This window comes from Gorilla gorilla, chromosome 17 (assembly GCF_029281585.2).
Source record: "Gorilla gorilla gorilla isolate KB3781 chromosome 17, NHGRI_mGorGor1-v2.1_pri, whole genome shotgun sequence".
Classification (NCBI taxonomy): Eukaryota; Metazoa; Chordata; class Mammalia; order Primates; family Hominidae; genus Gorilla; species Gorilla gorilla.
Genome location: NC_073241.2, coordinates 105458509 through 105472267, shown reverse-complemented (window position 1 = coordinate 105472267; position 13759 = coordinate 105458509).

The following is a 13759-nucleotide window of genomic DNA, read 5'->3' as shown; positions in this document are numbered from 1 at the left end:
TGTTATTTTTTATATTTTCTACTTTTGAATCCCAGATTTACAATTTAGATCTTATCTTCTTGAACAGAGTGAATGTTGTTATTATAGAATCTTTGATAATTCCAGTATATGTGGTCCTTGTGGGTCTGTTTGTGTTGCCTGTTGTTTCTTTTGGCTCTTTCTCATGAGGGCTTATGTTCTCATGTGCCACTTATCTTTGATTGTAGGCTTCAAGTTTGTGTTTAGAAATTATTTATAGAAATAGTTTGAGGCATAGGATAACTCTATCTTCCTCTGGAGATAATTCTTTTTACTCTTGCCAGGTGCTTTGGGCCACTAATTGTCTGGAATCATCTTATTTTAAGTACTTTGGGCCACTGGGATGATTAGAATTTGACCTGCAGCCCAAGAATGACATGGTTTATTTCTGGTGAATTCTAAGTCTCAGGAGGCAGTTCTTTGGAGTTCTAGACCAAGGTAGGGGGTGGTACATCTGGGTTTCTACCATGGCATGACTCAGGCTCTAAGTTGTCTTCCATGGGTACCATGTAGGCATTAAAAACTCAGCTCAGACTCAGATGTGTCTTCCAGCTAGCACATGCTCCTGGAGCAAAAGTAGACCCACATTTCTGTTATTCCAAGATGTCTGTCTTCATTGTGTCGTTAGCTCTTTGTTGCTTATAAACATAGTCTTTCCTTTTCTGTGTGTTCTGCTGCATGAGGGTTGATCCAAATAATCTAGTCCTCCACTACCCAAAATGGAAGTCCAAATCTTGTTCTTCAATAAAATTCACCAAGGTAAGCCTGCACACAGAGAAATAATTGAGAATGCAGCATTTGTGTAGCTATTTGAGTCTATTTTGGTGACAGATGTCACAGGAGGATTGGCTTTCTATGAGCCTTGGGCATACACCCTCTGAAACATAACTCTCTGTGAAATGAAGAAGATACTACATGGTATCTAGGTCCCATTGGGTTCTACCTTCATATTATTCTATTATTATAAGTTGTAAAATATTTCAGTTGTGCTATAAACCTACGGAAGCTTCAGGAAGATCCTAAAGATAAAAAATACAAGTAACTTCTAGATTGCATAGTGTGGCATAGTACACATGTTTACAGTCTCTCCTGTATGGAATAGAATGCTATACCTAAATTTGAAATGACCGCACGTCCTGAACTATGCAACACAGCTGACCCTCTGGCCTCCATTCCTAACTTCCCTTTTAACTACATGAAATTCATGCTTTTCCCAATATTCTATTCAGATCTGGCTGAACATATACCACAAGCTTTACGCCAAAGAATACTTTTTCGTAGTTCAGTGATAGCAAGAGAAAATAAAGGATTGACTTGATATTAACCCATATGGTCAGTTTATTGTGAGCCATTAAGAAGGAAGTATGTTTAGAGCAGCTGGGAATGAGCTAAATGTGGGCTGAAGAAGTCCAGGCAAATGTCCAAACGAGCATTAGGTGTACGGAAAATCAGGGGGGCTCCTTTCTGCTGAATCAATTGCTGTATCCGGGTTACATTCCTTTTATGGTTCTTCAAATTTATGCAGAAGTTAATTTATTTAAGCCATTTAGAACACTCAGTTTGAGGTAAGCTGGTTTTCTCAAATGTCTCTAACCAAATCCTAATTTACCTGGCATGGCTTTTCTTAATACATGTGGCATCTTCTTTCTTTCTTTCTTCGAAGAAAAACATATGACATATTCAGCAATTTCAAGGGAACACTGTGGTTGAGAAGCTGATGGAGAAGCTGCCTCAGACACACAGCTGGCTAACCCCAAGATATTTCGGAAATGGTCCATGTCCATAATAACAAATGTGGCTGTTCAGTGATAAATTTATTCCTCCATCTGTGAAGAAATTGATATCTGATGCCAAGGCTTGATGACCTCTGCTTTCATTGCCAACTTCCAGCCTTGTTTCAAGAACACTGTGTTAAACTGTACAGCAAATTTCTAACCTTTCAAGACTGAGGATTCCAGCGAGCACATTTTAAGCTACGCTGTAGTTTGAGAGTGTATTTCTTTCTTTCCTTTTTTTTTTTTTTTTTAAAAAGCCAGCCTATTATAGACTTCACTTTGTATGGGAGCAGTTTTAGCCAGTCAGCAATCTTGCCTCACATTCTTTCCTTAAGAAAGTAACTAACTAGTGCTTCTATTCCTAGAATAAAGAGGGGATTAAAAAGTACAGTCATAGCAAATAAGGCAGGTAGCAGGGAGAGGAGAGAGGTGGGTGATACATTAAGAAGGAAAACTTTCTGCTAGCCGTCATGCCCCACGCTGTTGTGTATAATTATTAGCTGCAAAATAGCACAGCTTGAACATTATTATTGCACATTAAAAAACATTTCATTTATAATTATGGAACGAAAATAAGCATTTACAACTCACCTACCGCAGCATTAACTTTGTGTATGTAAGAAAATATTTTAAAAACCTCTTCGTTAAAAATCTGCAAATAGGTGACTTCTTTTTCCATCTCATGGATCCTTTCTCCTTTTTTTTTTTAACTGACAAAGTGAATTACATCTTAAACTTTTCTTTTAATTAAAAAGCAGAACAAAACTGTAAGGGGGGCAGAAAACCAAACCAAGAAAAGGGGGTGGTCTGCGTGTTTGCCAGGTGAAATAAATATTTGTTAAATTAGGTGGATTTGGAAAGTGAAAGGTAAGGCAAAAATACGTTCTTTAACAGTAGTAGAATAACCACTGATGTTCAGAAGCAAAAACAGATTATTTTTTTCTGATTGGTGTTAATAAGTTTTGAAATAGAAAATACTGTGAAAATCCATATATGTCAGCAATGGTATAAACTTTGTCAGTAATATTTCAAGATCTATGGAGGTAGAATTTAACTGTTTTTGGATAACATCTTCCATTTATCGAATCTCTAGACTGTTGGACCTGTCTCTCCATCTCTGTGTATGTGTGTTTGTCTATGTGTTTTATACCACTTGTGTATAAAGACATCCTTTCAGTTAAACACATTTGGTGAGGGACTCATGTCTCAAAGTGTACTAGGCTCTAGGGAAGCCATTAAGAATATATTAAATAGCAGCATTTATTTAGGTGCTTTGTCCAAAGCACGGATTGTGAGACAATTCAGGTGTTTTAGCACCAGCATGAAGCAAAGGTGAAGAGCAGGTAACAACAGAATGCACCATTGCTCTCTCCAGTCCAGGACAACACCCACACACTCACATACACACATGTATACTCTTGTTTGATGTGTCTTGCTCCCCATGGTTTAAATATCCTGCTTCCAGAATACTCTATGATAGGCCAGTGTTTTCCTCAGTGTTCCTCGTGACAGCAATGGCTGTTCTGTAAGGAGAGATTCAGTGATAAAGTCAGTTTGAGACACAGGATGTTGTTTCTGATTGACAGCATGTTCTGTTGTATAACAAGCTCTCCAAACAGTTGAGCACTAAAGGACTCAATGTGGCTGGCAAACCTGTCTGCAGAGCACCCACGGTCTGTAGAAACGCTCCTCTAGGGTTTAGACCACCAATCCGGTACCAAAGTTCCGGGGTCTGGGTTTCATTCTGTGCCCACAGAGTCTCCCCTCATTTCTTCTTCTAAGGCGTGGGGCCTTCCGGACGCGCAGATCCAGCCACCACCCCGCTGTCTGCAGGGCTAATGCCATTCGAAAAAGGCCTTTTCCCTCTTAGACAAGCGGAAACGCTAATGAGAAGCTGTCCTGCGTCCTTCTCCCAGGGCCTCCTCTCCGCGAATTCCCTCTGAGCAGGTCCGTGGCTGCTTGTCCGTGCCTGTGTTTTCAGCATCCAAAGTCCTACCTTATTCTTGACCCAGCACGTTTAGGTGCTCACCTTCCGAACGGCCTGCGGTCTCCGATGTGAGTCTCTCCAAGGCGCCAGCACCCTGGGATGAACGAACATGTTGAAAATAAACGAGTGCCTTTCTCCTGACGGGGTGGGGAGAACACTGGCTGTAGAGTCGGAGGATCTGAGTCAGGAGCGTCTCAGTCCCCTCAGACTGCTGTAACAAAACACCAAAGACTGGGTGGCTCATTAACAACAGAAATGTGTTCCTCACAGGGCTGGAGGTCCAAGATCAAGGCGCTGGCAGATCTGGTTTCCGGGGAGGGCCGGTTCCTCCTAACTCTGCCTTCTGGCTGTGTCCTCACATGATGGAAGAGGCAAGGCGGTGTTCAGGGGCCTCTTATCAGGGCACTAATCCCATTCACCGGGACTCTGCCCTCATAATCTCATCACCTCCCAAAGGTCCCGCCTCCTAATCCCATCACACTGGGTATTAGAATTCCACATGTGAATTCTGGGGAAACACAGATGTGCAGACCACAGCAACTGAGAATTACCATTTGGATAACTCTTCTTGTGTGCTAAAAACTGAACGAAGCACTCCAAATATTTCATTTCACTTATTTCTTGTAAAAACCCCTCCCTGTGAGATAGGCATCACCCTCTTCACTGTACAGATGAGGAAACCTAGGTTCGGGAATATAAAATGACTTATTAAAGGCATGGGGCTGGCAATTGTAAGAGCTGTCTCGGTGGCTTCCCTGATGTCACTCTGCCTCTAAGTACTGTGGCTCTGAGCACCTCCTGGGTTGTAGAGGGGAATTTATTAGATCTGAGGCTGAGTTCCTCTTCTCTCATAGGGAGGTGACTCCCACACCCCACTCTGGTGCACTGAATCCCTTGCTAAGGCTGTGGGAGCAGTTTGAGTCTGTGACTTCCAAATGTCTTCTACTGCAGAGCATTCAAAGGGTCACGTGGCATTTTAATCTGAAGGTCTTTGACTGTCAGCAACTATTTTTCAGCTGTACTTAGATCTACATTACATGATTTCCAGCCCTACTGGGGAGACAGGACTTTCATGCAGAGAACTTCTCAGGAGCTGTGGGAGGCAGTCTAAAAGCTGTGGTGCTGTGCTGCAGACGGTAGAGGCAGCAAGAGTCAGGAGCAGGAAGATCTGTGCCTGCTGCAGGAATGATGTGACACGGGGGAGGAGGCCGTGTCATCTTCAAGAGGCTTCACGCATGGTGCTCACTCTAATGTGTTCCAGACTCAGCATCTGTACTTCAGTAAAATTTCCACACGTAAGTCAAAGCATTGCATTCAGCAAAAAAACGTTATTTTGGCAAAGTCTTGAAGAGATCTACACAGAAAAACCCACTTGGCTGCTCCAGGAAGTGTGTGGGAGCTCTGTGCAGAGGGCCAACCATTATTTTAGCCAGAGCCTCATTGTGCCCTGACCTCTGGGATAACGGTGGCTCGGTGGTAAACACTCAATAACTTCGTGTAATGGATGAATCAGAATTGGACTTCCACGCTGCCTTTCAGTGACCTATGAGTGCGATGTGGGGGAAAGAATCACCTGCCTGGCTAGATAAGGTCAGACACCTGTGGTTATGGGCCGACCACCCTGTGGTTGGAAAGCAGCGAGTCATTTTCACATATTTCACTGAAAAATCAATTATACCTTTTCTAAGTGGATTAACACACTCCAGGGAGTGCAGTTGTTTGAGCGAGCTGCATCTGTTGGGTTACAAAAACAGCCAAACAGGCAACATTAGAGGTTTCTAAATTATGCAGAGGACAGCCCTCTGTTCCAAAAGGGAAAGAATCCAAGGCAGAGCTGCCCCGTATTGGCTCTGACCTGAGAGAGGGTGAAATGCAGGTGAGAGTTGCTTTCCAGACGGCACAGGAATGGGCTGTTTTTGGTGCCTCGGTTTTCTACCCAAATGTTGTCAACCAAATTCTCAAGAAATTGGAATTATCTGTGCACCATACAGAGTAGTTCATATATATATATGAAAACCCTAAGACCTAGATCCCAAATTAGAAAACATTAGCAAAAGAAAAACATGCAAATACACTCTCCTGTTTGTCACTCATCAAGCCAAAAATTCAGTTCATCTTTCCCTCTAAACTTTGTCCCTCCTCCTGTTTTGTGTCCACACATTTAACCAATTGAACCAATAGCCCAAGTTAGAAACTCAGAAGTTGTCTTGGACTCCTCAGCCTTTTCTCACCCAGTTTCCACCCTCATCCAGCTAGTCGCCAACTTCTGCGGCTCCCTTCCCAAGACCTGTCTGCTCCCTCCTTTCTACTCCACTCCACTAAGGAGATCTCCAGTTCTGTCTTCATTCCTGAAGAGCCCGTGGTCTGCTTGCCTTGCTCCTGCTTTCCCTTTCTGCCTGTAGCTAGAGTGAACTTTACAAAATATAAGACTGACCCTGTCCTCTGCTTACTTTGAAAGTCTCTTGTGCATCCTTTTTGCTCACAGGATGAAGTCCAAAGTTCTTGCTGATGTTTAAAATCCCCAGCTTGATTTGGCCTGTCTTTCTGTCACTGTAGTTTTGCCTTTTCTAGAATTTCTGCATCACTTCAAAACATTTTTATTTTGCAATTGTTGTGTAGTATTTTATAAAAGCTGCTAAAGTACGACAGAGTGTTTTCCCATACAGGCTCTCTCAAAGTAAGTGTCTTACATACGCAGTGCACAATTTTGAAAGCCAGGCAATTAACATTGATGCAAACCTATTTTCAAACCTTATTAGGATTTTGCCAATTTTACCACTAATTTCTTTTCTCTGGTCCTAATCTAGGATCTGATGGGATCCAGGGTCCCACTTTGCATTAGCCTTCCTGTCTCCTTAGTCTCCCCGTATTGGTGGGGTCCCTCAGTGTCTTTCACTCATGAGCTTGACATTTGAAGAGCATGGGCCAGTTATGTGGTAGAATATCCCTCAGTTTGGGTTTGTCAGATGTTTTCTCTGGATGAGACTGAGGTTGCCGGAGGCAGTGTGTCCTCCTCAGGGCAGCCCAGCAGGAGGACGTGATGTTGGTCTTTCTCACTCCTGCTGCTGTGAACTCTGATTGTTTGGCTAAGGTGGTGTCTGCCAGGCTTTTCCACCGTAAAGTTAGTCTTTCTCTGAGCTGTTATGAAATATTTCAGGAGGAGAGATGTGGGCATTATGTTAACATCCTATTTCTCATTACACTTTCACTCAGTAATTTTAGCATCTGCTATGCCTGCGATGTGTTGTTTGCCTAATGATGGTTTTCTAGTTGCCTCCTTCCTCTGTCATTGATAAACTGGAATTCTGCCCTAAGGAGATTTCCTTCTCCTCCATTAACTTACTCAGTTATTTATGTCACTACGAACTCAAGGTCTTTATTATTATTTTATTTTATTTTATTTTTGAGATGGAGTCTCTCTCTGTTGCCCAGGCTGGAGTGCAGTGGCGCGATCTCCGCTCGCTGAAAGCTCTGCATTCCGGGTTCACGCCATTCTCCTGCCTCAGCCTCCCGAGTAGCTGGGACTACAGGCGCCCGCCACCACGCCCAGCTAATTTTTTGTATTTGTAGTAGAGACAAGGTTTCACTGCGTTGGCCAGGATGGTCTCAGTCTCCTGACCTCTTGATCTGCCCGCCTTGGCCTCCCAAAGTACTGGGATTACAGGCGTGAACCACCGTGCCCGGCTCCATGGTCTTTATTTTATCCCACAGGTTATGATTCATTCCTATCATTTGTATTGTTTTTGCTCAGATTGTCCCAGATTTGTCCAGGGAGCTTCTCCAGGTTGGACCTTACAGGACTTTATAATTTGAATGGGTGAGATTGACCACAGATGTGATTAACTGAGCGCTACAGTTTCACATGGAATTGCACTTCAAAAACAAATAAACAACAAACAAACAAACAAACAAGAAAACAGCCCAGAATTCTTTGTAGGAAGTGTTTCTCTAGAATTGTAAAAGAGACTTGTAACTGGCTATTAGCTAATGGCAGAACACTCTATGAAGGCCTTCAGAACATTCTAGACTTGCTGGGAGGTTTGTTGTCCTTCTGTTGTGTCCTCCCATCATGTGGCAAGGAGAAAAATGAAAAGAAATTTTGCAGTCTCCACAGAACTGTGTTTTCGTTATCGCTAATTATTATTGGCATTATAATTACATTTAGGATGCTTTCCAAAGAGGATAATTTATTAAGCATTCAAAGCATTAAAGCATTTTGGCTTGAAAAAGTTCATATGTAAACATGTATATATGATCTACCTACATACTTTCATACATGTGCGATATATAAAGAACACACACAGACACACACACGCATAAAGCAAGAAACATATTCTCTGTGTGCCCACTACTCAACTTAAGGAACAGAACATTACCAGTACTGCTTATCCTTTTGTATACCTTTTGTGATTCTATTGCTCTTACCTTCTGTGTAAGGGACTACCCACCATACTGAATTTTGTTAATTTTTCTTTTCTTGAGTTTTATTGTCTTCTCTCTCTCTCTGTTTTTGGAGAATTGTCATACACTTAAGTTTAGGTTAGCTTCCAACATTTTATTCTGTGTACTTTCATTGTTGCAAAATATGTCTGCAAGTTTCTCTTTTGTTTGTTTAAAACATTTTATTTATTTATTTAGATTCGGGAGGTACATGTGCAGGTTTGTTATATGGGCATATTGCATAATGCTGAGGCTTGAGCTTCTATTGATCTCATCACCCAAATAGTGAACATAGTACCTGATAGGTAGTTTTTTAAAACAGTTTCCTCTCTTCCTCCCTCCCCTCTCTGGTAGTCCTCAGTGTCTATCGTTCCCATCTTTATGTCCATGTGTACCCAACATTTAGCTCTCGTTTGTAAGTGAGAACGTGGTATTTGGTTTTCCCTATCTGTGTTAATTTGCTTAGGACGATGGCCTCTAGCTGCATCCATGTTGCTGCACAGGACATGATTTTGTCATTTTTTATGGCTGCGTAGTACGCTATGGTGTATATGTACCATATTTTCATTATTCAATCCACTGTTAATGGACACCTAGAGTGATTCCATGTCTTTGCAATTGTAAATAGTGCAATGATAAACATATAAGTGGATGTATTTTTTTGGTAGAATGATTTATTTTTCTTTGGGTATATACCCAATTATGGGATTACTGGGTCAAATGATAATTCTATTTTTAGTTCTTTGAGAAACTGTCAAAGTTCTACAATTTCTTTTGATGTGAAACTTTTCACTGGCATCTATTCCTCTGAGATATCTTCATCACGATCTCTTTCCTCATTAATGTTCATTAGTGACCTTCACTAAATTCCTCTAGTCTTTCAAATGATGGTAGTGCCAACACTCTCATGGTTGGTTATCTTCTAATTATATCTAATTTTACACCTAGTGTTATTATTTTTGTTTCTTTGATGCATATAGTAGGCTGAATAACAGCTGCCCCAAAAATGTACACATCCTGATCTCCAGAATGTATGACTATTATCTTACATGGCAAAAGAGCCTCCACAGATGTGATTAAGACAAGGATCTTGAGATAGGAGGAGATCTGGGGTTATCTAAGTGGACCTGATGGAATCACATGCATTCTTATGAGAGAGTGGCAGGAGATAAAAGAGAGGAGGTGATGTGAAGACAGAGCAGAGATTGAAGTGATGTGGCCATGAGCCAAGGAATGCCAAGGCAACCTCTGGAAGCTGGAAGAGGCAAGGAATGGATCCGACCCAGAATCAGCCAGACCCAGAAGCAGTCAGACCTGCCCACACCTTGATTTTAGCCCCATAAGATTTGTCCTAGATTTTGATCCCTAGACCTGTAAGAGAATAAACTCATGTTGTTTTAAGCCTCTAAGTTGATGGTCATTTGTTACAGCAGTAATAGGAAATGAATACACCACACTTTGATCTTGCAAAATTTCCTCTTCCATTGTCCATTTTTTGTAAGATGACATATGGGTTTATCATGGAGAGAGGAGGAGGCAACTGAATGCTTTTCTTTCTGTGCATGAACTGAATAACAGAGTAGCAGTGACTAGTTTCTAGCAGACTTTGAAATAAGTGACAAGATTGATCACTGCTCAATATGTACATCTGTTCTTTATATGGTGATCTGTGGATTAAAAAAATGGCAGCACAATTGGCACTCCATTCAGTTACTTATGGTAGATAAGCCCTGGAAACTGAAATTTGAGCTGCGTTGTTGGGGGATAGATTTTATTTAACAAAACCATGGTAACTAAAATGTGTTCATATGAAAAACATTTCAAGCAGGAAGTGTCTGTATTCAGACAGACATTATTAACAATTTCCTATACATACATAAATATGACATGTCTACATATATATGTATTTATAGGTAATTGCTAACCTTACCTGTTATTTATATAGGTAATTATATACTTATTTATATAGGTAATTGTTAACCTAATCTTTCGACAAAGATTTATACTTTTCTTAATCAAATATTGAACATTTTTTGCTTAATCTATTTCTAGGATTCATATGTTTTTGTTAATATTTTAATGATGTCTCTTTTTAAACTGCACATTTGAAATTTTGATGATGTATAGAAATGCAATTTACTTTTGTATATTAATTTTTGTCTAACAACTTTACTAAATCCTCTTTCCCAATTCAGAAAATTAATCTACAGATTTTGAGAGTATTACATGTGGCCAATGATACCATCTAGGAATAATAACTATTTTCTTTTTCTCTTTTTTTATGCTTTTAATTTATTTTTCTTGCCTTACTGTGCAGGCTAAGATCTCTAAAACAATGTTAAATAGCAGGCATATCTGTTTTATTCTTGATTTAAGGGAAATTATTAAAGTATTTTCACTATTTTAAATGATACTAACTATAGTTTTTTATATACTCTTTATCAGGTTAGGGAAGTTACCATGTCCTATAAATTAATATTTAGTTAATTTTCAAAATATTTGGTGCACTGTTGAAAATAATATCAAATGTCCAGGTGATAACTTCAGTATATGACTGACATATATTCATTAGGTTAAACTTGTTAATTTTGCTGCTCAGATATTCTGTATCTTGAAGTTTTCTGCCTGATGGATATACTAAGAGAGATATATTAGAACTGTCACTATGATGATAGACTTATCAATCTTCCCTGGTAGTGTTGCCAAATTTTGCTTCATATATCTTAAAACAATGTTATTAGAAGAATATGAATTTTAAAGTATTTTTATCTCCCCAGTGAATTGCAATATCTGGTAAAGTCGCTTTTTTGCCTTATGATCTATATTATTTATATTAATAAAACTGCACCAATTTGGATATTTTCTTGGTATGTGTTTTAAATACATCTACTTTCAACTTTTCAGTACCCCATGTTAAGTATATCTCATGTAAACGGAATATACAGATATATTTCATTTTACTATGCTTTGCTTTCTTGCCCTTCAAAGGTATTGTGATTTATTTTTCCAAATTGAAGATGTGTGGCAATCTTTGGTTGAGTAACTCTATCAGCACCATTTTCCAATAGCACGTGCTCTCTTTGGGCCTCTGTGTTGCATTTTTGTAATTCTCACAATATCTCAAACTTTTTCATTATTATTATATCTGTTACTATGGAGATCTGTGATCAGTGATCACTGTTGTTATTGTAATTGTTTTGGGGTACCACAAACCATGCCCATATAAGATGGCAAACTTAGGATAAATGTGATGTGTGTTCTGACTGCTCTATCTACTGGCTGCTCTCCCATTTCCTTCCCTTTCCTGGGGCCTCCTAAGTGTTTAAGTAAAAGGAAGAATCTCATGTCCATCACTTTGAATCAAAAGCTAGAAATAATTAAGCTTAGTGAGGAAGGCAGGTCAATAGCAGAGACAGGCTGAAATCCAGAGCTCATGTGCCGGTTAGCTAAGTTGTGAATGCAAAGGAAAAATTCTTGAAGAAAATTAAAAGTGCTACTCCAGTGAACATATAAATGTTAAGATAGAAAACCAGCCTTATTGCGGATATGAAGAATGTTTTAATGATGTGAATGGAAGATCAAATCAGCCTTAACATTTTCTTAAGCCAAAGCCTAATCCAGAGCAATTCCTCAACTCTCCTCAATTCTATGAAGGTTGAGAGAGACGAAGAAGCTGCAGAAAGAAAGTCTGAAGCTAGCAGAGATTGGCTCATGAGGTTTGAGAAAATAAAATAAGCCACCTCCATAACATAAAAGTCAAGGTGAAGCAGCAAGTGCTGATGTAGAAGCTACAGCAAGTTATTTGGAAGATCTAGCTGAGATCATAGATGAAAGTGGCTCCACCAAACAACAGATTTTCAATGTAGATGAGACAGCCTTCTATTGGAAGAAGATGCCTTCTAGGACTTTCATGACTAGAGAGAAGTCAATGCCTGGCTTCAGAACCTCAAAGGACAGGCTGACTCTCTTGTTAGAGGTAAATGTAGCTGCTGACTTTAAGCTGAAACCAATGTTCATTAACCATTTCTAAAATCCTAAGAACCTTAAAAATTATACTACATCTACTCTGCCCGTGCTCTATAAATGGAATTCAAAGCCTATATAACAAAATATTTGTTTACAGCATGGTTTATTGAATATTTTAAGCCCACTGTTGAGACCTACTGCTCAGAAAAGAAAATTTATTTTAAAATATTACTACTCATTGACAATGTACTTGGTTACCTGGGAGCTCTGATGAAGATGTACTAATAGATTAATGTTGTTTTCATGCCTGCTGACTCAACATGCATTCTGCAGTCCATGAATTAATGAGTAGTTTTGACTTTCAAGTGTTATCATTACAACTGTATTAGGTTATAATGTATTATGTATAATGATAACTGTGTTATCATTATAAGTGTATTATGATATCGAGTGTTATCACAATACACTTCATAGGGCTACATAGCTGTGATAGTGATTTCTCTGATGGATCTGGGCAAAGTAAACTTCTGGGAAAAATTCACCTTTCTAGATGCATTAAGAGCATTCGTGATTCATGGGAGGAAGCCAAAATATCAACATTAACAGGACTTCAGAAGAAGTTGATTCCAGCCCTCATGGATGACTTTGTGGGGTTCAAGATTTTAGTGGAGGAAATAACTGCAGATGTTGTAGAAGTAGCAGGAGAACTAAAATTAAAAGTAAAGCCTGGTGATGTGTTTGAGTTGCTGCAATCTCATGGTAAAACTTGAACAGATGGGGAGTTGCATCCTATGAATAACCAAAGAAAGTGGTTTCATGAGATAGAATCTAATTCCGGTGAAGATGTTAGAACATTGTTAAAATGGCAACCCAGGATTTAGAATATTACATAAACTTAGCTGAGAAAGCACTGGCAGGGTATGAGAGGATTGACTTCAATTTTGAAAGAAGTTATCTGGTTAAAATATTGAAGAGCATTGCATGTATAGAAAAATCTTTCTTGAAAGGAAGAGACAATCGATGTGGCAAACTTCATTGATGTCTTAGTTTTAAAAATTTCCACAGCAGCAACCACCACCCTGATCAGTTGGCAACCATCAGAGTCTAGGCAAGACCCTCCACTGGCAAAAAGATTACAACTTGCTGAAGGCTCAGATGATCATAACAATTTTTAACACTAAAGTATTTTTAAATTATGTAATGCTATTGCATACTTAATAGACTGTTGTATAGTGTAAACATAACTTTTATATGCACTGGGAAAACAAAAAATCTGTGTGACTTGCTTTGTTGAGATACTCACTTGATTGCAATGGTCTGGAACAGAACCTGCAATATCTTCAAGATATGCCTGCAGTTGAATTACCTAGTCTAATCTCACATACACTGCCATTTCATGGAGAGTTCAGTCCATTTATGCTGAGTTTGAGTTGTGGTATATTCAGATCTGCTTCTCTGTAGTACTTTAAAATGTTTACACATCCCTTTTTTTGTCTTTCCTGATTTTGTTGTTTTGATTTAGATTTTCCTTATCCCTCTCTTGTTTTTCCTCTACTGGTTTAAAACAGTGGCA